The sequence below is a fragment of the Drosophila kikkawai genome, chromosome 2R, assembly GCF_030179895.1.
Source record: "Drosophila kikkawai strain 14028-0561.14 chromosome 2R, DkikHiC1v2, whole genome shotgun sequence".
Classification (NCBI taxonomy): Eukaryota; Metazoa; Arthropoda; class Insecta; order Diptera; family Drosophilidae; genus Drosophila; species Drosophila kikkawai.
The window spans coordinates 8,151,766-8,172,851 of record NC_091729.1 but is presented as its reverse complement, the minus strand read 5'-3'; the positions used below and the strand labels follow the sequence as shown (position 1 = coordinate 8,172,851).

The window sequence follows — 21,086 nt, the reverse complement described above, 5'->3', positions numbered from 1 at the left end:
GCGACTTTCGCCAACGACCATACCACGCTGAATACATCGGTTCTCGTCCGATCACCGAAATTAAGCAGCGTCGGGCGCGGTTAGTACTTAGATGCGCGACCGCTTGGGAACACCGCGTGTTGTTGGCATCGTCAACAACTTTTTGCCTTTTGCCGCTTCTCCGCACTTGCGCTTTTCCCTCGCAGGGATTATCTTTTATTTGTATTTTTCAAATTTATACCAATTTCTAAATATTATTTCGCAACAAAAACACATTTTCTGTGCCATAAACCAGAAAATATTTTTGCTCTGAGGTTGAAATATACATTTTGGTTAAGCAGCAACCAAAACAATGAATTTCCCCCTATCCCAAAGCAAAAGGGCCACCCCCAGCCCTGTGTCTGAGATACTTGTCTCAAAGGTGCAGATACAAATAAATCGCCTTCGAGTAGCATGGCCGAAAGGTGCCATAAGGGTCCAGTTAAGACCTGCGACTTTCGCCAACGACCATACCATGCTGAATACATCGGTTCTCGTCCGATCACCGAAATTAAGCAGCGTCGGGCGCGGTTAGTACTTAGATGGGGGACCGCTTGGGAACACCGCGTGTTGTTGGCATCGTCAACAACTTTTTGCCTTTTGCCGCTTCTCCGCACTTGCGCTTTTCCCTCGCAGGGAGTAACTTTTATTTGTATTTTTCTAATTTATACCAATTTCTAAATATTATTTCGCAACAAAAAAAAAACATTTTCTTTGCCATAATCCATAAAATATTTTTGCTCTGAGGGTGAAATATACATTTTGGTTAAGCAGCAAGCAAAACAATGAATTTCCCCCTATCCCAAAGCAAAAGGGCCACCCCCAGCCCTGTGTCTGAGATACTTGTCTCAAAGGTGCAGATACAAATAAATCGCCTTCGAGTAGCATGGCCGAAAGGTGCCATAAGGGTCCAGTTAAGACCTGCGACTTTCGCCAACGACCATACCACGCTGAATACATCGGTTCTCGTCCGATCACCGAAATTAAGCAGCGTCGGGCGCGGTTAGTACTTAGATGGGGGACCGCTTGGGAACACCGCGTGTTGTTGGCATCGTCAACAACTTTTTGCCTTTTCCGCTTCTCCGCACTTGCGCTTTTCCCTCGCAGGGAGTATCTTTTATTTGTATTTTTCTAATTTATACCAATTTCTAAATATTATTTCGCAACAAAAAAAAACATTTTCTTTGCCATAAACCATAAAATATTTTTGCTCTGAGGTTGAAATATACATTTTGGTTAAGCAGCAAGCAAAACAATGAATTTCCCCCTATCCCAAAGCAAAAGGGCCACCCCCAGCCCTGTGTCTGAGATACTTTTCTCAAAGGTGCAGATACAAATAAATCGCCTTCGAGTAGCATGGCCGAAAGGTGCCATAAGGGTCCAGTTAAGACCTGCGACTTTCGCCAACGACCATACCACGCTGAATACATCGGTTCTCGTCCGATCACCGAAATTAAGCAGCGTCGGGCGCGGTTAGTACTTAGATGGGGGACCGCTTGGGAACACCGCGTGTTGTTGGCATCGTCAACAACTTTTTGCCTTTTGCCGCTTCTCCGCACTTGCGCTTTTCCCTCGCAGGGAGTAACTTTTATTTGTATTTTTCTAATTTATACCAATTTCTAAATATTATTTTGCAAAAAAAAACATTTTCTTTGCCATAAACCATAAAATATTTTTGCTCTGAGGTTGAAATATACATTTTGGTTAAGCAGCAAGCAAAACAATGAATTTCCCCCTATCCCAAAGCAAAAGGGCCACCCCCAGCCCTGTGTCTGAGATACTTGTCTCAAAGGTGCAGATACAAATAAATCGCCTTCGAGTAGCATGGCCGAAAGGTGCCATAAGGGTCCAGTTAAGACCTGCGACTTTCGCCAACGACCATACCACGCTGAATACATCGGTTCTCGTCCGATCACCGAAATTAAGCAGCGTCGGGCGCGGTTAGTACTTAGATGGGGGACCGCTTGGGAACACCGCGTGTTGTTGGCATCGTCAACAACTTTTTGCCTTTTGCCGCTTCTCCGCACTTGCGCTTTTCCCTCGCAGGGAGTATCTTTTATTTGTATTTTTCTAATTTATACCAATTTCTAAATATTATTTCGCAACAAAAAAAAACATTTTCTTTGCCATAAACCATAAAATATTTTTGCTCTGAGGTTGAAATATACATTTTGGTTAAGCAGCAAGCAAAACAATGAATTTCCCCCTATCCCAAAGCAAAAGGGCCACCCCCAGCCCTGTGTGTGAGATACTTGTCTTAAAGGTGCAGATACAAATAAATCGCCTTCGAGTAGCATGGCCGAAAGGTGCCATAAGGGTCCAGTTAAGACCTGCGACTTTCGCCAACGACCATACCACGCTGAATACATCGGTTCTCGTCCGATCACCGAAATTAAGCAGCGTCGGGCGCGGTTAGTACTTAGATGTGGGACCGCTTGGCAACACCGCGTGTTGTTGGCATCGTCAACAACTTTTTGCCTTTTGCCGCTTCTCCGCACTTGCGCTTTTCCCTCGCAGGGAGTATCTTTTATTTGTATTTTTCTAATTTATACCAATTTCTAAATATTATTTCGCAACAAAAAAAAACATTTTCTTTGCCATAAACCATAAAATATTTTTGCTCTGAGGGTGAAATATACATTTTGGTTAAGCAGCAAGCAAAACAATGAATTTCCCCCTATCCCAAAGCAAAAGGGCCACCCCCAGCCCTGTGTCTGAGATACTTGTCTCAAAGGTGCAGATACAAATAAATCGCCTTCGAGTAGCATGGCCGAAAGGTGCCATAAGGGTCCAGTTAAGACCTGCGACTTTCGCCAACGACCATACCACGCTGAATACATCGGTTCTCGTCCGATCACCGAAATTAAGCAGCGTCGGGCGCGGTTAGTACTTAGATGGGGGACCGCTTGGGAACACCGCGTGTTGTTGGCATCGTCAACAACTTTTTGCCTTTTGCCGCTTCTCCGCACTTGCGCTTTTCCCTCGCAGGGAGTATCTTTTATTTGTATTTTTCTAATTTATACCAATTTCTAAATATTATTTCGCAACAAAAAAAAAACATTTTCTTTGCCATAAACCATAAAATATTTTTGCTCTGAGGGTGAAATATACATTTTGGTTAAGCAGCAAGCAAAACAATGAATTTCCCCCTATCCCAAAGCAAAAGGGCCACCCCCAGCCCTGTGTCTGAGATACTTGTCTCAAAGGTGCAGATACAAATAAATCGCCTTCGAGTAGCATGGCCGAAAGGTGCCATAAGGGTCCAGTTAAGACCTGCGACTTTCGCCAACGACCATACCACGCTGAATACATCGGTTCTCGTCCGATCACCGAAATTAAGCAGCGTCGGGCGCGGTTAGTACTTAGATGTGGGACCGCTTGGCAACACCGCGTGTTGTTGGCATCGTCAACAACTTTTTGCCTTTTGCCGCTTCTCCGCACTTGCGCTTTTCCCTCGCAGGGAGTATCTTTTATTTGTATTTTTCTAATTTATACCAATTTCTAAATATTATTTCGCAACAAAAAAAAACATTTTCTTTGCCATAAACCATAAAATATTTTTGCTCTGAGGTTGAAATATACATTTTGGTTAAGCAGCAAGCAAAACAATGAATTTCCCCCTATCCCAAAGCAAAAGGGCCACCCCCAGCCCTGTGTGTGAGATACTTGTCTTAAAGGTGCAGATACAAATAAATCGCCTTCGAGTAGCATGGCCGAAAGGTGCCATAAGGGTCCAGTTAAGACCTGCGACTTTCGCCAACGACCATACCACGCTGAATACATCGGTTCTCGTCCGATCACCGAAATTAAGCAGCGTCGGGCGCGGTTAGTACTTAGATGTGGGACCGCTTGGCAACACCGCGTGTTGTTGGCATCGTCAACAACTTTTTGCCTTTTGCCGCTTCTCCGCACTTGCGCTTTTCCCTCGCAGGGAGTATCTTTTATTTGTATTTTTCAAATTTATACCAATTTCTAAATATTATTTCGCAACAAAAAAAAACATTTTCTTTGCCATAAACCATAAAATATTTTTGCTCTGAGGTTGAAATATACATTTTGGTTAAGCAGCAAGCAAAACAATGAATTTCCCCCTATCCCAAAGCAAAAGGGCCACCCCCAGCCCTGTGTGTGAGATACTTGTCTTAAAGGTGCAGATACAAATAAATCGCCTTCGAGTAGCATGGCCGAAAGGTGCCATAAGGGTCCAGTTAAGACCTGCGACTTTCGCCAACGACCATACCACGCTGAATACATCGGTTCTCGTCCGATCACCGAAATTAAGCAGCGTCGGGCGCGGTTAGTACTTAGATGGGGGACCGCTTGGGATCACCGCGTGTTGTTGGCATCGTCAACAACTTTTTGCCTTTTGCCGCTTCTCCGCACTTGCGCTTTTCCCTCGCAGGGATTATCTTTTATTTGTATTTTTCTAATTTATACCAATTTCTAAATATTATTTCGCAACAAAAACACATTTTCTTTGCCATAATCCATAAAATATTTTTGCTCTGAGGGTGAAATATACATTTTGGTTAAGCAGCAACCAAAACAATGAATTTCCCCCTATCCCAAAGCAAAAGGGCCACCCCCAGCCCTGTGTCTGAGATACTTGTCTCAAAGGTGCAGATACAAATAAATCGCCTTCGAGTAGCATGGCCGAAAGGTGCCATAAGGGTCCAGTTAAGACCTGCGACTTTCGCCAACGACCATACCACGCTGAATACATCGGTTCTCGTCCGATCACCGAAATTAAGCAGCGTCGGGCGCGGTTAGTACTTAGATGCGGGACCGCTTGGGAACACCGCGTGTTGTTGGCATCGTCAACAACTTTTTGCCTTTTGCCGCTTCTCCGCACTTGCGCTTTTCCCTCGCAGGGATTATCTTTTATTTGTATTTTTCTAATTTATACCAATTTCTAAATATTATTTCGCAACAAAAACACATTTTCTGTGCCATAAACCAGAAAATATTTTTGCTCTGAGGTTGAAATATACATTTTGGTTAAGCAGCAACCAAAACAATGAATTTCCCCCTATCCCAAAGCAAAAGGGCCACCCCCAGCCCTGTGTCTGAGATACTTGTCTCAAAGGTGCAGATACAAATAAATCACCTTCGAGTAGCATGGCCGAAAGGTGCCATAAGGGTCCAGTTAAGACCTGCGACTTTCGCCAACGACCATACCACGCTGAATACATCGGTTCTCGTCCGATCACCGAAATTAAGCAGCGTCGGGCGCGGTTAGTACTTAGATGAGGGACCGCTTGGGAACACCGCGTGTTGTTGGCATCGTCAACAACTTTTTGCCTTTTGCCGCTTCTCCGCACTTGCGCTTTTCCCTCGCAGGGATTATCTTTTATTTGTATTTTTCAAATTTATACCAATTTCTAAATATTATTTCGCAACAAAAAAAAAACATTTTCTTTGCCATAATCCACAAAATATTTTTGCTCTGAGGGTGAAATATACATTTTGGTTAAGCAGCAAGCAAAACAATGAATTTCCCCCTATCCCAAAGCAAAAGGGCCACCCCCAGCCCTGTGTCTGAGATACTTGTCTCAAAGGTGCAGATACAAATAAATCGCCTTCGAGTAGCATGGCCGAAAGGTGCCATAAGGGTCCAGTTAAGACCTGCGACTTTCGCCAACGACCATACCACGCTGAATACATCGGTTCTCGTCCGATCACCGAAATTAAGCAGCGTCGGGCGCGGTTAGTACTTAGATGGGGGACCGCTTGGGAACACCGCGTGTTGTTGGCATCGTCAACAACTTTTTGCCTTTTGCCGCTTCTCCGCACTTGCGCTTTTCCCTCGCAGGGAGTATCTTTTATTTGTATTTTTCTAATTTATACCAATTTCTAAATATTATTTTGCAAAAAAAACATTTTCTTTGCCATAATCCATAAAATATTTTTGCTCTGAGGGTGAAATATACATTTTGGTTAAGCAGCAACCAAAACAATGAATTTCCCCCTATCCCAAAGCAAAAGGGCCACCCCCAGCCCTGTGTCTGAGATACTTGTCTCAAAGGTGCAGATACAAATAAATCGCCTTCGAGTAGCATGGCCGAAAGGTGCCATAAGGGTCCAGTTAAGACCTGCGACTTTCGCCAACGACCATACCACGCTGAATACATCGGTTCTCGTCCGATCACCGAAATTAAGCAGCGTCGGGCGCGGTTAGTACTTAGATGGGGGACCGCTTGGGAACACCGCGTGTTGTTGGCATCGTCAACAACTTTTTGCCTTTTGCCGCTTCTCCGCACTTGCGCTTTTCCCTCGCAGGGAGTAACTTTTATTTGTATTTTTCTAATTTATACCAATTTCTAAATATTATTTTGCAAAAAAAACATTTTCTTTGCCATAATCCATAAAATATTTTTGCTCTGAGGGTGAAATATACATTTTGGTTAAGCAGCAAGCAAAACAATGAATTTCCCCCTATCCCAAAGCAAAAGGGCCACCCCCAGCCCTGTGTCTGAGATACTTGTCTCAAAGGTGCAGATACAAATAAATCGCCTTCGAGTAGCATGGCCGAAAGGTGCCATAAGGGTCCAGTTAAGACCTGCGACTTTCGCCAACGACCATACCACGCTGAATACATCGGTTCTCGTCCGATCACCGAAATTAAGCAGCGTCGGGCGCGGTTAGTACTTAGATGGGGACCGCTTGGGAACACCGCGTGTTGTTGGCATCGTCAACAACTTTTTGCCTTTTGCCGCTTCTCCGCACTTGCGCTTTTCCCTCGCAGGGAGTATCTTTTATTTGTATTTTTCTAATTTATACCAATTTCTAAATATTATTTCGCAACAAAAAAAAAACATTTTCTGTGCCATAAACTATAAAATATTTTTGCTCTGAGGGTGAAATATACATTTTGGTTAAGCAGCAACCAAAACAATGAATTTCCCCCTATCCCAAAGCAAAAGGGCCACCCCCAGCCCTGTGTCTGAGATACTTGTCTCAAAGGTGCAGATACAAATAAATCGCCTTCGAGTAGCATGGCCGAAAGGTGCCATAAGGGTCCAGTTAAGACCTGCGACTTTCGCCAACGACCATACCACGCTGAATACATCGGTTCTCGTCCGATCACCGAAATTAAGCAACGTCGGGCGCGGTTAGTACTTAGATGAGGGACCGCTTGGGAACACCGCGTGTTGTTGGCATCGTCAACAACTTTTTGCCTTTTGCCGCTTCTCCGCACTTGCGCTTTTCCCTCGCAGGGAGTATCTTTTATTTGTATTTTTCTAATTTATACCAATTTCTAAATATTATTTCGCAACAAAAAAAAACATTTTCTTTGCCATAAACCATAAAATATTTTTGCTCTGAGGTTGAAATATACATTTTGGTTAAGCAGCAAGCAAAACAATGAATTTCCCCCTATCCCAAAGCAAAAGGGCCACCCCCAGCCCTGTGTCTGAGATACTTGTCTTAAAGGTGCAGATACAAATAAATCGCCTTCGAGTAGCATGGCCGAAAGGTGCCATAAGGGTCCAGTTAAGACCTGCGACTTTCGCCAACGACCATACCACGCTGAATACATCGGTTCTCGTCCGATCACCGAAATTAAGCAGCGTCGGGCGCGGTTAGTACTTAGATGGGGGACCGCTTGGGAACACCGCGTGTTGTTGGCATCGTCAACAACTTTTTGCCTTTTGCCGCTTCTCCGCACTTGCGCTTTTCCCTCGCAGGGAGTAACTTTTATTTGTATTTTTCTAATTTATACCAATTTCTAAATATTATTTTGCAAAAAAAACATTTTCTTTGCCATAATCCATAAAATATTTTTGCTCTGAGGGTGAAATATACAGCTGTGTTCACTGAAATAGCAGTGCGACAGAGGAACAACTTCAAAACGTTTTTTTGTACATATTCCTTTTTGCAAGCTGATCTATTGCACATTGTTTTTGTAAAATAGAACATAAAGATAAGAATCGAGAAAAAATTCCGTTAGATTTGCTCTATTTTTATGTTTTCTTGATATTTTTTCACATATGCAGCTCGTTTTGGCCGATCACTGAAATAGCAGTTTTTAATTTTCTTTCGCAAAAAGTGCCGAAATTTCTTTTAATTTTGTAAAAAATGACTTTAATTAAGGTCGTTATTATAGTTTATACTATAATACACCTTTACAACGCAAAAAAAATTATTTTAGTGGCCGCAGGACCTCACTGCTCCATGATAGAAAGATATCAAAAAATTTAGCCTAGAAAGAAGGGCAAAACATGTAAAGAGTCTCTAAATCTTTCAAATTGTTCTTTTAAAATAGTTTATAAGTCATAAAATATGAACCGAACCCAAAAAAACCGAGGTACGATTCGCAAAACCACAATTATACAGGCTCGACGCGTACTTCGCTTCAGCAAAGCTCGTCCTTTTGCATCCTCTAGGGATATATGAGCGGGAATTGGCATGGGAATCAGTCATGGGACCATTCACCGGGGACTTATTGAATAAATTTTAGTTTCGCGAAGTCCATGGAAAATGTCACTGCTTGGTTAAAGGCATATCAAGGCCAGATTGGAGTTCGCCAATAGCCACTTGAACTGCCACTATTCAAATGGCGTAATATCCTTTGGACAAATGACTCCAAACTGGTTTTATTTGGTGGAATAGGACAAGACAAGACCTCCAAATAGATAGTACCCCCCAAACCATACGCTGAAGACAGTAAAACACGGTGGCTTAAAAATCATGGTATGGGTATACTTTTCATACAACGTTCTAGGTCCCGTATATATGATCGGTGGGATCAAAGACCATTATGTTTATGTCGAAATATTGAAAACTGTCTTGCAGCCGTATCCTGATGAAAATATGCCATTAATTTGGACATTTCTGCAGGACAGTGACCCTAATCATACCAGCAAGGTGGCCAAGAAGTGGGTTCTGAAAGAAAAGGTGGATGCAATGCCATGGCCTGCACAGTCCCCGGATATAATTCCGATCGAAAACTTATGGGAGACATCAAGGGCTACGTATTAAAGAAGTTTCCGACTTCTAAGCCGCAGCTTTGGCGATTTGTGCAGGAGGAATGAGACCATAATCCCCTCAAGCGTTGCTAAGACTTGGTGGACTCCTTGCCACCCAGGTATGAGGCTATGATAGCTTCTAAAGGCTATTTAACAAAATATTAGATCATAGTCAATTAGAATTTAAGAAGAAATAGGTTTCTTATACGATATTTTTAAATTTATGAAGAATTTTAGTTTTTCACTGCTATTTCAATGAACGGCATAATATAGACCTTTTTTGTTGTTATTAGCTATATCTTCTAAAGGGTTTATGTTACCTAAATTAAATGATTGTGGTATTGTTAATAATTAAATATACTAAGCTTTTATGAAAAAAAAATTTATGAAAATAGTGTTTGTAACAGGATTTTCCGATCTTAAACGTGCAGGTCGTTGGGCACTGCTATTTCCGTGAACACAGCTGTACATTTTGGTTAAGCAGCAACCAAAACAATGAATTTCCCCCTATCCCAAAGCAAAAGGGCCACCCCCAGCCCTGTGTCTGAGATACTTGTCTCAAAGGTGCAGATACAAATAAATCGCCTTCGAGTAGCATGGCCGAAAGGTGCCATAAGGGTCCAGTTAAGACCTGCGACTTTCGCCAACGACCATACCACGCTGAATACATCGGTTCTCGTCCGATCACCGAAATTAAGCAGCGTCGGGCGCGGTTAGTACTTAGATGGGGGGGGACCGCTTGGGAACACCGCGTGTTGTTGGCATCGTCAACAACTTTTTGCCTTTTGCCGCTTCTCCGCACTTGCGCTTTTCCCTCGCAGGGAGTATCTTTTATTTGTATTTTTCTAATTTATACCAATTTCTAAATATTATTTCGCAACAAAAAAAAACATTTTCTGTGCCATAAACCAGAAAATATTTTTGCTCTGAGGTTGAAATATACATTTTGGTTAAGCAGCAAGCAAAACAATGAATTTCCCCCTATCCCAAAGCAAAAGGGCCACCCCCAGCCCTGTGTCTGAGATACTTGTCTTAAAGGTGCAGATACAAATAAATCGCCTTCGAGTAGCATGGCCGAAAGGTGCCATAAGGGTCCAGTTAAGACCTGCGACTTTCGCCAACGACCATACCACGCTGAATACATCGGTTCTCGTCCGATCACCGAAATTAAGCAGCGTCGGGCGCGGTTAGTACTTAGATGGGGGGGGACCGCTTGGGAACACCGCGTGTTGTTGGCATCGTCAACAACTTTTTGCCTTTTGCCGCTTCTCCGCACTTGCGCTTTTCCCTCGCAGGGAGTAACTTTTATTTGTATTTTTCTAATTTATACCAATTTCTAAATATTATTTTGCAAAAAAAACATTTTCTTTGCCATAAACCATAAAATATTTTTGCTCTGAGGTTGAAATATACATTTTGGTTAAGCAGCAAGCAAAACAATGAATTTCCCCCTATCCCAAAGCAAAAGGGCCACCCCCAGCCCTGTGTCTGAGATACTTGTCTCAAAGGTGCAGATACAAATAAATCGCCTTCGAGTAGCATGGCCGAAAGGTGCCATAAGGGTCCAGTTAAGACCTGCGACTTTCGCCAACGACCATACCACGCTGAATACATCGGTTCTCGTCCGATCACCGAAATTAAGCAGCGTCGGGCGCGGTTAGTACTTAGATGGGGGACCGCTTGGGAACACCGCGTGTTGTTGGCATCGTCAACAACTTTTTGCCTTTTGCCGCTTCTCCGCACTTGCGCTTTTCCCTCGCAGGGAGTATCTTTTATTTGTATTTTTCTAATTTATACCAATTTCTAAATATTATTTCGCAACAAAAAAAAACATTTTCTTTGCCATAAACCATAAAATATTTTTGCTCTGAGGTTGAAATATACATTTTGGTTAAGCAGCAAGCAAAACAATGAATTTCCCCCTATCCCAAAGCAAAAGGGCCACCCCCAGCCCTGTGTCTGAGATACTTGTCTTAAAGGTGCAGATACAAATAAATCGCCTTCGAGTAGCATGGCCGAAAGGTGCCATAAGGGTCCAGTTAAGACCTGCGACTTTCGCCAACGACCATACCACGCTGAATACATCGGTTCTCGTCCGATCACCGAAATTAAGCAGCGTCGGGCGCGGTTAGTACTTAGATGAGGGACCGCTTGGGAACACCGCGTGTTGTTGGCATCGTCAACAACTTTTTGCCTTTTGCCGCTTCTCCGCACTTGCGCTTTTCCCTCGCAGGGAGTATCTTTTATTTGTATTTTTCTAATTTATACCAATTTCTAAATATTATTTCGCAACAAAAAAAAACATTTTCTTTGCCATAATCCATAAAATATTTTTGCTCTGAGGGTGAAATATACATTTTGGTTAAGCAGCAAGCAAAACAATGAATTTCCCCCTATACCAAAGCAAAAGGGCCGCCCCCAGCCCTGTGTCTGAGATACTTGTCTTAAAGGTGCAGATACAAATAAATCGCCTTCGAGTAGCATGGCCGAAAGGTGCCATAAGGGTCCAGTTAAGACCTGCGACTTTCGCCAACGACCATACCACGCTGAATACATCGGTTCTCGTCCGATCACCGAAATTAAGCAGCGTCGGGCGCGGTTAGTACTTAGATGGGGGACCGCTTGGGAACACCGCGTGTTGTTGGCATCGTCAACAACTTTTTGCCTTTTGCCGCTTCTCCGCACTTGCGCTTTTCCCTCGCAGGGAGTATCTTTTATTTGTATTTTTCTAATTTATACCAATTTCTAAATATTATTTCGCAACAAAAAAAAACATTTTCTTTGCCATAAACCATAAAATATTTTTGCTCTGAGGTTGAAATATACATTTTGGTTAAGCAGCAAGCAAAACAATGAATTTCCCCCTATCCCAAAGCAAAAGGGCCACCCCCAGCCCTGTGTCTGAGATACTTGTCTCAAAGGTGCAGATACAAATAAATCGCCTTCGAGTAGCATGGCCGAAAGGTGCCATAAGGGTCCAGTTAAGACCTGCGACTTTCGCCAACGACCATACCACGCTGAATACATCGGTTCTCGTCCGATCACCGAAATTAAGCAGCGTCGGGCGCGGTTAGTACTTAGATGGGGGACCGCTTGGGAATACCGCGTGTTGTTGGCATCGTCAACAACTTTTTGCCTTTTGCCGCTTCTCCGCACTTGCGCTTTTCCCTCGCAGGGAGTAACTTTTATTTGTATTTTTCTAATTTATACCAATTTCTAAATATTATTTTGCAAAAAAAACATTTTCTTTGCCATAATCCATAAAATATTTTTGCTCTGAGGGTGAAATATACATTTTGGTTAAGCAGCAACCAAAACAATGAATTTCCCCCTATCCCAAAGCAAAAGGGCCACCCCCAGCCCTGTGTCTGAGATACTTGTCTCAAAGGTGCAGATACAAATAAATCGCCTTCGAGTAGCATGGCCGAAAGGTGCCATAAGGGTCCAGTTAAGACCTGCGACTTTCGCCAACGACCATACCACGCTGAATACATCGGTTCTCGTCCGATCACCGAAATTAAGCAGCGTCGGGCGCGGTTAGTACTTAGATGGGGGACCGCTTGGGAACACCGCGTGTTGTTGGCATCGTCAACAACTTTTTGCCTTTTGCCGCTTCTCCGCACTTGCGCTTTTCCCTCGCAGGGAGTATCTTTTATTTGTATTTTTCTAATTTATACCAATTTCTAAATATTATTTCGCAACAAAAAAAAACATTTTCTTTGCCATAAACCATAAAATATTTTTGCTCTGAGGTTGAAATATACATTTTGGTTAAGCAGCAAGCAAAACAATGAATTTCCCCCTATCCCAAAGCAAAAGGGCCACCCCCAGCCCTGTGTCTGAGATACTTGTCTCAAAGGTGCAGATACAAATAAATCGCCTTCGAGTAGCATGGCCGAAAGGTGCCATAAGGGTCCAGTTAAGACCTGCGACTTTCGCCAACGACCATACCACGCTGAATACATCGGTTCTCGTCCGATCACCGAAATTAAGCAGCGTCGGGCGCGGTTAGTACTTAGATGGGGGACCGCTTGGGAACACCGCGTGTTGTTGGCATCGTCAACAACTTTTTGCCTTTTGCCGCTTCTCCGCACTTGCGCTTTTCCCTCGCAGGGAGTATCTTTTATTTGTATTTTTCTAATTTATACCAATTTCTAAATATTATTTCGCAACAAAAAAAACATTTTCTTTGCCATAAACCATAAAATATTTTTGCTCTGAGGTTGAAATATACATTTTGGTTAAGCAGCAAGCAAAACAATGAATTTCCCCCTATCCCAAAGCAAAAGGGCCACCCCCAGCCCTGTGTCTGAGATACTTGTCTCAAAGGTGCAGATACAAATAAATCGCCTTCGAGTAGCATGGCCGAAAGGTGCCATAAGGGTCCAGTTAAGACCTGCGACTTTCGCCAACGACCATACCACGCTGAATACATCGGTTCTCGTCCGATCACCGAAATTAAGCAGCGTCGGGCGCGGTTAGTACTTAGATGGGGGACCGCTTGGGAACACCGCGTGTTGTTGGCATCGTCAACAACTTTTTGCCTTTTGCCGCTTCTCCGCACTTGCGCTTTTCCCTCGCAGGGAGTATCTTTTATTTGTATTTTTCTAATTTATACCAATTTCTAAATATTATTTCGCAACAAAAAAAAACATTTTCTTTGCCATAAACCATAAAATATTTTTGCTCTGAGGTTGAAATATACATTTTGGTTAAGCAGCAAGCAAAACAATGAATTTCCCCCTATCCCAAAGCAAAAGGGCCACCCCCAGCCCTGTGTCTGAGATACTTGTCTCAAAGGTGCAGATACAAATAAATCGCCTTCGAGTAGCATGGCCGAAAGGTGCCATAAGGGTCCAGTTAAGACCTGCGACTTTCGCCAACGACCATACCACGCTGAATACATCGGTTCTCGTCCGATCACCGAAATTAAGCAGCGTCGGGCGCGGTTAGTACTTAGATGGGGGACCGCTTGGGAACACCGCGTGTTGTTGGCATCGTCAACAACTTTTTGCCTTTTGCCGCTTCTCCGCACTTGCGCTTTTCCCTCGCAGGGAGTATCTTTTATTTGTATTTTTCTAATTTATACCAATTTCTAAATATTATTTCGCAACAAAAAAAAACATTTTCTTTGCCATAAACCATAAAATATTTTTGCTCTGAGGTTGAAATATACATTTTGGTTAAGCAGCAAGCAAAACAATGAATTTCCCCCTATCCCAAAGCAAAAGGGCCACCCCCAGCCCTGTGTCTGAGATACTTGTCTCAAAGGTGCAGATACAAATAAATCGCCTTCGAGTAGCATGGCCGAAAGGTGCCATAAGGGTCCAGTTAAGACCTGCGACTTTCGCCAACGACCATACCACGCTGAATACATCGGTTCTCGTCCGATCACCGAAATTAAGCAGCGTCGGGCGCGGTTAGTACTTAGATGGGGGACCGCTTGGGAACACCGCGTGTTGTTGGCATCGTCAACAACTTTTTGCCTTTTGCCGCTTCTCCGCACTTGCGCTTTTCCCTCGCAGGGAGTAACTTTTATTTGTATTTTTCTAATTTATACCAATTTCTAAATATTATTTCGCAACATAAACACATTTTCTGTGCCATAAACCAGAAAATATTTTTGCTCTGAGGTTGAAATATACATTTTGGTTAAGCAGCAACCAAAACAATGAATTTCCCCCTATCCCAAAGCAAAAGGGCCACCCCAGCCCTGTGTCTGAGATACTTGTCTCAAAGGTGCAGATACAAATAAATCGCCTTCGAGTAGCATGGCCGAAAGGTGCCATAAGGGTCCAGTTAAGACCTGCGACTTTCGCCAACGACCATACCACGCTGAATACATCGGTTCTCGTCCGATCACCGAAATTAAGCAGCGTCGGGCGCGGTTAGTACTTAGATGGGGGACCGCTTGGGAACACCGCGTGTTGTTGGCATCGTCAACAACTTTTTGCCTTTTGCCGCTTCTCCGCACTTGCGCTTTTCCCTCGCAGGGATTATCTTTTATTTGTATTTTTCTAATTTATACCAATTTCTAAATATTATTTCGCAACAAAAACACATTTTCTGTGCCATAAACCAGAAAATATTTTTGCTCTGAGGTTGAAATATACATTTTGGTTAAGCAGCAACCAAAACAATGAATTTCCCCCTATCCCAAAGCAAAAGGGCCACCCCCAGCCCTGTGTCTGAGATACTTGTCTCAAAGGTGCAGATACAAATAAATCGCCTTCGAGTAGCATGGCCGAAAGGTGCCATAAGGGTCCAGTTAAGACCTGCGACTTTCGCCAACGACCATACCACGCTGAATACATCGGTTCTCGTCCGATCACCGAAATTAAGCAGCGTCGGGCGCGGTTAGTACTTAGATGGGGGACCGCTTGGGAACACCGCGTGTTGTTGGCATCGTCAACAACTTTTTGCCTTTTGCCGCTTCTCCGCACTTGCGCTTTTCCCTCGCAGGGAGTAACTTTTATTTGTATTTTTCTAATTTATACCAATTTCTAAATATTATTTCGCAACATAAACACATTTTCTGTGCCATAAACCAGAAAATATTTTTGCTCTGAGGTTGAAATATACATTTTGGTTAAGCAGCAACCAAAACAATGAATTTCCCCCTATCCCAAAGCAAAAGGGCCACCCCAGCCCTGTGTCTGAGATACTTGTCTCAAAGGTGCAGATACAAATAAATCGCCTTCGAGTAGCATGGCCGAAAGGTGCCATAAGGGTCCAGTTAAGACCTGCGACTTTCGCCAACGACCATACCACGCTGAATACATCGGTTCTCGTCCGATCACCGAAATTAAGCAGCGTCGGGCGCGGTTAGTACTTAGATGGGGGACCGCTTGGGAACACCGCGTGTTGTTGGCATCGTCAACAACTTTTTGCCTTTTGCCGCTTCTCCGCACTTGCGCTTTTCCCTCGCAGGGATTATCTTTTATTTGTATTTTTCTAATTTATACCAATTTCTAAATATTATTTCGCAACAAAAACACATTTTCTGTGCCATAAACCAGAAAATATTTTTGCTCTGAGGTTGAAATATACATTTTGGTTAAGCAGCAACCAAAACAATGAATTTCCCCCTATCCCAAAGCAAAAGGGCCACCCCCAGCCCTGTGTCTGAGATACTTGTCTCAAAGGTGCAGATACAAATAAATCGCCTTCGAGTAGCATGGCCGAAAGGTGCCATAAGGGTCCAGTTAAGACCTGCGACTTTCGCCAACGACCATACCACGCTGAATACATCGGTTCTCGTCCGATCACCGAAATTAAGCAGCGTCGGGCGCGGTTAGTACTTAGATGGGGGACCGCTTGGGAACACCGCGTGTTGTTGGCATCGTCAACAACTTTTTGCCTTTTGCCGCTTCTCCGCACTTGCGCTTTTCCCTCGCAGGGATTATCTTTTATTTGTATTTTTCTAATTTATACCAATTTCTAAATATTATTTCGCAACAAAAACACATTTTCTGTGCCATAAACCAGAAAATATTTTTGCTCTGAGGTTGAAATATACATTTTGGTTAAGCAGCAACCAAAACAATGAATTTCCCCCTATCCCAAAGCAAAAGGGCCACCCCTAGCCCTGTGTCTGAGATACTTGTCTCAAAGGTGCAGATACAAATAAATCGCCTTCGAGTAGCATGGCCGAAAGGTGCCATAAGGGTCCAGTTAAGACCTGCGACTTTCGCCAACGACCATACCACGCTGAATACATCGGTTCTCGTCCGATCACCGAAATTAAGCAGCGTCGGGCGCGGTTAGTACTTAGATGGGGGACCGCTTGGGAACACCGCGTGTTGTTGGCATCGTCAACAACTTTTTGCCTTTTGCCGCTTCTCCGCACTTGCGCTTTTCCCTCGCAGGGAGTAACTTTTATTTGTATTTTTCTAATTTATACCAATTTCTAAATATTATTTCGCAACAAAAAAAAAACATTTTCTTTGCCATAATCCATAAAATATTTTTGCTCTGAGGGTGAAATATACATTTTGGTTAAGCAGCAAGCAAAACAATGAATTTCCCCCTATCCCAAAGCAAAAGGGCCACCCCCAGCCCTGTGTCTGAGATACTTGTCTCAAAGGTGCAGATACAAATAAATCGCCTTCGAGTAGCATGGCCGAAAGGTGCCATAAGGGTCCAGTTAAGACCTGCGACTTTCGCCAACGACCATACCACGCTGAATACATCGGTTCTCGTCCGATCACCGAAATTAAGCAGCGTCGGGCGCGGTTAGTACTTAGATGGGGGACCGCTTGGGAACACCGCGTGTTGTTGGCATCGTCAACAACTTTTTGCCTTTTGCCGCTTCTCCGCACTTGCGCTTTTCCCTCGCAGGGATTATCTTTTATTTGTATTTTTCTAATTTATACCAATTTCTAAATATTATTTCGCAACAAAAACACATTTTCTGTGCCATAAACCAGAAAATATTTTTGCTCTGAGGTTGAAATATACATTTTGGTTAAGCAGCAACCAAAACAATGAATTTCCCCCTATCCCAAAGCAAAAGGGCCACCCCTAGCCCTGTGTCTGAGATACTTGTCTCAAAGGTGCAGATACAAATAAATCGCCTTCGAGTAGCATGGCCGAAAGGTGCCATAAGGGTCCAGTTAAGACCTGCGACTTTCGCCAACGACCATACCACGCTGAATACATCGGTTCTCGTCCGATCACCGAAATTAAGCAGCGTCGGGCGCGGTTAGTACTTAGATGGGGGACCGCTTGGGAACACCGCGTGTTGTTGGCATCGTCAACAACTTTTTGCCTTTTGCCGCTTCTCCGCACTTGCGCTTTTCCCTCGCAGGGATTATCTTTTATTTGTATTTTTCTAATTTATACCAATTTCTAAATATTATTTCGCAACAAAAACACATTTTCTGTGCCATAAACCAGAAAATATTTTTGCTCTGAGGTTGAAATATACATTTTGGTTAAGCAGCAACCAAAACAATGAATTTCCCCCTATCCCAAAGCAAAAGGGCCACCCCTAGCCCTGTGTCTGAGATACTTGTCTCAAAGGTGCAGATACAAATAAATCGCCTTCGAGTAGCATGGCCGAAAGGTGCCATAAGGGTCCAGTTAAGACCTGCGACTTTCGCCAACGACCATACCACGCTGAATACATCGGTTCTCGTCCGATCACCGAAATTAAGCAGCGTCGGGCGCGGTTAGTACTTAGATGGGGGACCGCTTGGGAACACCGCGTGTTGTTGGCATCGTCAACAACTTTTTGCCTTTTGCCGCTTCTCCGCACTTGCGCTTTTCCCTCGCAGGGAGTAACTTTTATTTGTATTTTTCTAATTTATACCAATTTCTAAATATTATTTCGCAACAAAAAAAAAACATTTTCTTTGCCATAATCCATAAAATATTTTTGCTCTGAGGGTGAAATATACATTTTGGTTAAGCAGCAAGCAAAACAATGAATTTCCCCCTATCCCAAAGCAAAAGGGCCACCCCCAGCCCTGTGTCTGAGATACTTGTCTCAAAGGTGCAGATACAAATAAATCGCCTTCGAGTAGCATGGCCGAAAGGTGCCATAAGGGTCCAGTTAAGACCTGCGACTTTCGCCAACGACCATACCACGCTGAATACATCGGTTCTCGTCCGATCACCGAAATTAAGCAGCGTCGGGCGCGGTTAGTACTTAGATGCGGGACCGCTTGGGAACACCGCGTGTTGTTGGCATCGTCAACAACTTTTTGCCTTTTGCCGCTTCTCCGCACTTGCGCTTTTCCCCCGCAGGGAGTATCTTTTATTTGTATTTTTCTAATTTATACCAATTTCTAAATATTATTTCGCAACAAAAAAAAAACATATTCTTTGCCATAAACCATAAAATATTTTTGCTCTGAGGGTGAAATATACATTTTGGTTAAGCAGCAAGCAAAACAATGAATTTCCCCCTATCCCAAAGCAAAAGGGCCACCCCCAGCCCTGTGTCTGAGATACTTGTCTCAAAGGTGCAGATACAAATAAATCGCCTTCGAGTAGCATGGCCGAAAGGTGCCATAAGGGTCCAGTTAAGACCTGCGACTTTCGCCAACGACCATACCACGCTGAATACATCGGTTCTCGTCCGATCACCGAAATTAAGCAGCGTCGGGCGCGGTTAGTACTTAGATGAGGGACCGCTTGGGAACACCGCGTGTTGTTGGCATCGTCAACAACTTTTTGCCTTTTGCCGCTTCTCCGCACTTGCGCTTTTCCCTCGCAGGGAGTATCTTTTATTTGTATTTTTCTAATTTATACCAATTTCTAAATATTATTTCGCAACAAAAAAAAACATTTTCTTTGCCATAAACCATAAAATATTTTTGCTCTGAGGTTGAAATATACATTTTGGTTAAGCAGCAAGCAAAACAATGAATTTCCCCCTATCCCAAAGCAAAAGGGCCACCCCCAGCCCTGTGTCTGAGATACTTATCTCAAAGGTGCAGATACAAATAAATCGCCTTCGAGTAGCATGGCCGAAAGGTGCCATAAGGGTCCAGTTAAGACCTGCGACTTTCGCCAACGACCATACCACGCTGAATACATCGGTTCTCGTCCGATCACCGAAATTAAGCAGCGTCGGGCGCGGTTAGTACTTAGATGGGGGACCGCTTGGGAACACCGCGTGTTGTTGGCATCGTCAACAACTTTTTGCCTTTTGCCGCTTCTCCGCACTTGCGCTTTTCCCTCGCAGGGAGTAACTTTTATTTGTATTTTTCTAATTTATACCAATTTCTAAATATTATTTCGCAACAAAAAAAAAACATATTCTTTGCCATAAACCATAAAATATTTTTGCTCTGAGGGTGAAATATACATTTTGGTTAAGCAGCAAGCAAAACAATGAATTTCCCCCTATCCCAAAGCAAAAGGGCCACCCCCAGCCCTGTGTCTGAGATACTTGTCTCAAAGGTGCAGATACAAATAAATCGCCTTCGAGTAGCATGGCCGAAAGGTGCCATAAGGGTCCAGTTAAGACCTGCGACTTTCGCCAACGACCATACCACGCTGAATACATCGGTTCTCGTCCGATCACCGAAATTAAGCAGCGTCGGGCGCGGTTAGTACTTAGATGAGGGACCGCTTGGGAACACCGCGTGTTGTTGGCATCGTCAACAACTTTTTGCCTTTTGCCGCTTCTCCGCACTTGCGCTTTTCCCTCGCAGGGAGTATCTTTTATTTGTATTTTTCTAATTTATACCAATTTCTAAATATTATTTCGCAACAAAAAAAAACATTTTCTTTGCCATAAACCATAAAATATTTTTGCTCTGAGGTTGAAATATACATTTTGGTTAAGCAGCAAGCAAAACAATGAATTTCCCCCTATCCCAAAGCAAAAGGGCCACCCCCAGCCCTGTGTCTGAGATACTTATCTCAAAGGTGCAGATACAAATAAATCGCCTTCGAGTAGCATGGCCGAAAGGTGCCATAAGGGTCCAGTTAAGACCTGCGACTTTCGCCAACGACCATACCACGCTGAATACATCGGTTCTCGTCCGATCACCGAAATTAAGCAGCGTCGGGCGCGGTTAGTACTTAGATGGGGGACCGCTTGGGAACACCGCGTGTTGTTGGCATCGTCAACAACTTTTTGCCTTTTGCCGCTTCTCCGCACTTGCGCTTTTCCCTCGCAGGGAGTAACTTTTATTTGTATTTTTCTAATTTATACCAATTTCTAAATATTATTTCGCAACAAAAAAAAAACATTTTCTTTGCCATAATCCATAAAATATTTTTGCTCTGAGGGTGAAATATACATTTTGGTTAAGCAGCAAGCAAAACAATGAATTTCCCCCTATCCCAAAGCAAAAGGGCCACCCCCAGCCCTGTGTCTGAGATACTTGTCTCAAAGGTGCAGATACAAATAAATCGCCTTCGAGTAGCATGGCCGAAAGGTGCCATAAGGGTCCAGTTAAGACCTGCGACTTTCGCCAACGACCATACCACGCTGAATACATCGGTTCTCGTCCGATCACCGAAATTAAGCAGCGTCGGGCGCGGTTAGTACTTAGATGGGGGACCGCTTGGGAACACCGCGTGTTGTTGGCATCGTCAACAACTTTTTGCCTTTTGCCGCTTCTCCGCACTTGCGCTTTT

At 43.6% G+C, this 21,086-nt stretch overlaps 1 protein-coding gene, 36 non-coding genes and 6 pseudogenes across 38 annotated transcripts in view; all 43 read left to right on the top strand.

Annotated features, from left to right (window-relative positions):
• The window catches only part of LOC108086193 (uncharacterized), a 101,971-nt gene that overhangs the window by 7,418 nt on the left and 73,467 nt on the right, over positions 1 to 21,086 (top strand). The window lies entirely within an intron of this gene.
• On the top strand, positions 10 to 128 carry LOC121503022 (5S ribosomal RNA). Its single transcript, XR_005991215.1, has one exon. It is a non-coding gene; the product is annotated as a 5S ribosomal RNA (ribosomal RNA).
• On the top strand, positions 479 to 597 carry LOC121503008 (5S ribosomal RNA). The gene has a single exon (XR_005991201.1). It is a non-coding gene; the product is annotated as a 5S ribosomal RNA (ribosomal RNA).
• On the top strand, positions 951 to 1,069 carry LOC121503077 (5S ribosomal RNA). The gene has a single exon (XR_005991263.1). It is a non-coding gene; the product is annotated as a 5S ribosomal RNA (ribosomal RNA).
• LOC121503078 (5S ribosomal RNA) lies at positions 1,421 to 1,539 on the top strand. The gene has a single exon (XR_005991264.1). It is a non-coding gene; the product is annotated as a 5S ribosomal RNA (ribosomal RNA).
• On the top strand, positions 1,889 to 2,007 carry LOC121503079 (5S ribosomal RNA). Its single transcript, XR_005991265.1, has one exon. It is a non-coding gene; the product is annotated as a 5S ribosomal RNA (ribosomal RNA).
• On the top strand, positions 2,360 to 2,478 carry LOC121503032 (5S ribosomal RNA; annotated as a pseudogene).
• Positions 2,831 to 2,949, top strand: LOC121503080 (5S ribosomal RNA). The gene has a single exon (XR_005991266.1). It is a non-coding gene; the product is annotated as a 5S ribosomal RNA (ribosomal RNA).
• LOC121503033 (5S ribosomal RNA) lies at positions 3,303 to 3,421 on the top strand (annotated as a pseudogene).
• On the top strand, positions 3,774 to 3,892 carry LOC121503019 (5S ribosomal RNA; annotated as a pseudogene).
• Positions 4,245 to 4,363, top strand: LOC121503021 (5S ribosomal RNA). The gene has a single exon (XR_005991214.2). It is a non-coding gene; the product is annotated as a 5S ribosomal RNA (ribosomal RNA).
• On the top strand, positions 4,714 to 4,832 carry LOC121503015 (5S ribosomal RNA). The gene has a single exon (XR_005991208.2). It is a non-coding gene; the product is annotated as a 5S ribosomal RNA (ribosomal RNA).
• LOC121503081 (5S ribosomal RNA) lies at positions 5,183 to 5,301 on the top strand. Its single transcript, XR_005991267.2, has one exon. It is a non-coding gene; the product is annotated as a 5S ribosomal RNA (ribosomal RNA).
• On the top strand, positions 5,655 to 5,773 carry LOC121503020 (5S ribosomal RNA). The gene has a single exon (XR_005991213.2). It is a non-coding gene; the product is annotated as a 5S ribosomal RNA (ribosomal RNA).
• Positions 6,122 to 6,240, top strand: LOC121503029 (5S ribosomal RNA). Its single transcript, XR_011444728.1, has one exon. It is a non-coding gene; the product is annotated as a 5S ribosomal RNA (ribosomal RNA).
• On the top strand, positions 6,589 to 6,706 carry LOC121503082 (5S ribosomal RNA). The gene has a single exon (XR_005991268.2). It is a non-coding gene; the product is annotated as a 5S ribosomal RNA (ribosomal RNA).
• On the top strand, positions 7,060 to 7,178 carry LOC138928249 (5S ribosomal RNA; annotated as a pseudogene).
• LOC138928231 (5S ribosomal RNA) lies at positions 7,531 to 7,649 on the top strand. The gene has a single exon (XR_011444727.1). It is a non-coding gene; the product is annotated as a 5S ribosomal RNA (ribosomal RNA).
• On the top strand, positions 9,630 to 9,751 carry LOC138928251 (5S ribosomal RNA; annotated as a pseudogene).
• Positions 10,104 to 10,225, top strand: LOC138928250 (5S ribosomal RNA; annotated as a pseudogene).
• Positions 10,574 to 10,692, top strand: LOC138928230 (5S ribosomal RNA). Its single transcript, XR_011444726.1, has one exon. It is a non-coding gene; the product is annotated as a 5S ribosomal RNA (ribosomal RNA).
• LOC138928246 (5S ribosomal RNA) lies at positions 11,045 to 11,163 on the top strand. The gene has a single exon (XR_011444744.1). It is a non-coding gene; the product is annotated as a 5S ribosomal RNA (ribosomal RNA).
• On the top strand, positions 11,516 to 11,634 carry LOC138928229 (5S ribosomal RNA). The gene has a single exon (XR_011444725.1). It is a non-coding gene; the product is annotated as a 5S ribosomal RNA (ribosomal RNA).
• LOC138928232 (5S ribosomal RNA) lies at positions 11,987 to 12,105 on the top strand. Its single transcript, XR_011444729.1, has one exon. It is a non-coding gene; the product is annotated as a 5S ribosomal RNA (ribosomal RNA).
• On the top strand, positions 12,454 to 12,572 carry LOC138928228 (5S ribosomal RNA). Its single transcript, XR_011444724.1, has one exon. It is a non-coding gene; the product is annotated as a 5S ribosomal RNA (ribosomal RNA).
• Positions 12,925 to 13,043, top strand: LOC138928227 (5S ribosomal RNA). Its single transcript, XR_011444723.1, has one exon. It is a non-coding gene; the product is annotated as a 5S ribosomal RNA (ribosomal RNA).
• Positions 13,395 to 13,513, top strand: LOC138928226 (5S ribosomal RNA). The gene has a single exon (XR_011444722.1). It is a non-coding gene; the product is annotated as a 5S ribosomal RNA (ribosomal RNA).
• Positions 13,866 to 13,984, top strand: LOC138928225 (5S ribosomal RNA). Its single transcript, XR_011444721.1, has one exon. It is a non-coding gene; the product is annotated as a 5S ribosomal RNA (ribosomal RNA).
• Positions 14,337 to 14,455, top strand: LOC138928224 (5S ribosomal RNA). Its single transcript, XR_011444720.1, has one exon. It is a non-coding gene; the product is annotated as a 5S ribosomal RNA (ribosomal RNA).
• Positions 14,805 to 14,923, top strand: LOC138928223 (5S ribosomal RNA). The gene has a single exon (XR_011444719.1). It is a non-coding gene; the product is annotated as a 5S ribosomal RNA (ribosomal RNA).
• On the top strand, positions 15,274 to 15,392 carry LOC138928222 (5S ribosomal RNA). Its single transcript, XR_011444718.1, has one exon. It is a non-coding gene; the product is annotated as a 5S ribosomal RNA (ribosomal RNA).
• On the top strand, positions 15,742 to 15,860 carry LOC138928221 (5S ribosomal RNA). The gene has a single exon (XR_011444717.1). It is a non-coding gene; the product is annotated as a 5S ribosomal RNA (ribosomal RNA).
• LOC138928220 (5S ribosomal RNA) lies at positions 16,211 to 16,329 on the top strand. The gene has a single exon (XR_011444716.1). It is a non-coding gene; the product is annotated as a 5S ribosomal RNA (ribosomal RNA).
• On the top strand, positions 16,680 to 16,798 carry LOC138928219 (5S ribosomal RNA). The gene has a single exon (XR_011444715.1). It is a non-coding gene; the product is annotated as a 5S ribosomal RNA (ribosomal RNA).
• LOC138928218 (5S ribosomal RNA) lies at positions 17,152 to 17,270 on the top strand. The gene has a single exon (XR_011444714.1). It is a non-coding gene; the product is annotated as a 5S ribosomal RNA (ribosomal RNA).
• On the top strand, positions 17,621 to 17,739 carry LOC138928217 (5S ribosomal RNA). Its single transcript, XR_011444713.1, has one exon. It is a non-coding gene; the product is annotated as a 5S ribosomal RNA (ribosomal RNA).
• LOC138928216 (5S ribosomal RNA) lies at positions 18,090 to 18,208 on the top strand. Its single transcript, XR_011444712.1, has one exon. It is a non-coding gene; the product is annotated as a 5S ribosomal RNA (ribosomal RNA).
• On the top strand, positions 18,562 to 18,680 carry LOC138928248 (5S ribosomal RNA). Its single transcript, XR_011444746.1, has one exon. It is a non-coding gene; the product is annotated as a 5S ribosomal RNA (ribosomal RNA).
• Positions 19,034 to 19,152, top strand: LOC138928245 (5S ribosomal RNA). Its single transcript, XR_011444743.1, has one exon. It is a non-coding gene; the product is annotated as a 5S ribosomal RNA (ribosomal RNA).
• On the top strand, positions 19,505 to 19,623 carry LOC138928215 (5S ribosomal RNA). The gene has a single exon (XR_011444711.1). It is a non-coding gene; the product is annotated as a 5S ribosomal RNA (ribosomal RNA).
• Positions 19,977 to 20,095, top strand: LOC138928244 (5S ribosomal RNA). Its single transcript, XR_011444742.1, has one exon. It is a non-coding gene; the product is annotated as a 5S ribosomal RNA (ribosomal RNA).
• Positions 20,448 to 20,566, top strand: LOC138928214 (5S ribosomal RNA). The gene has a single exon (XR_011444710.1). It is a non-coding gene; the product is annotated as a 5S ribosomal RNA (ribosomal RNA).
• On the top strand, positions 20,920 to 21,038 carry LOC138928213 (5S ribosomal RNA). The gene has a single exon (XR_011444709.1). It is a non-coding gene; the product is annotated as a 5S ribosomal RNA (ribosomal RNA).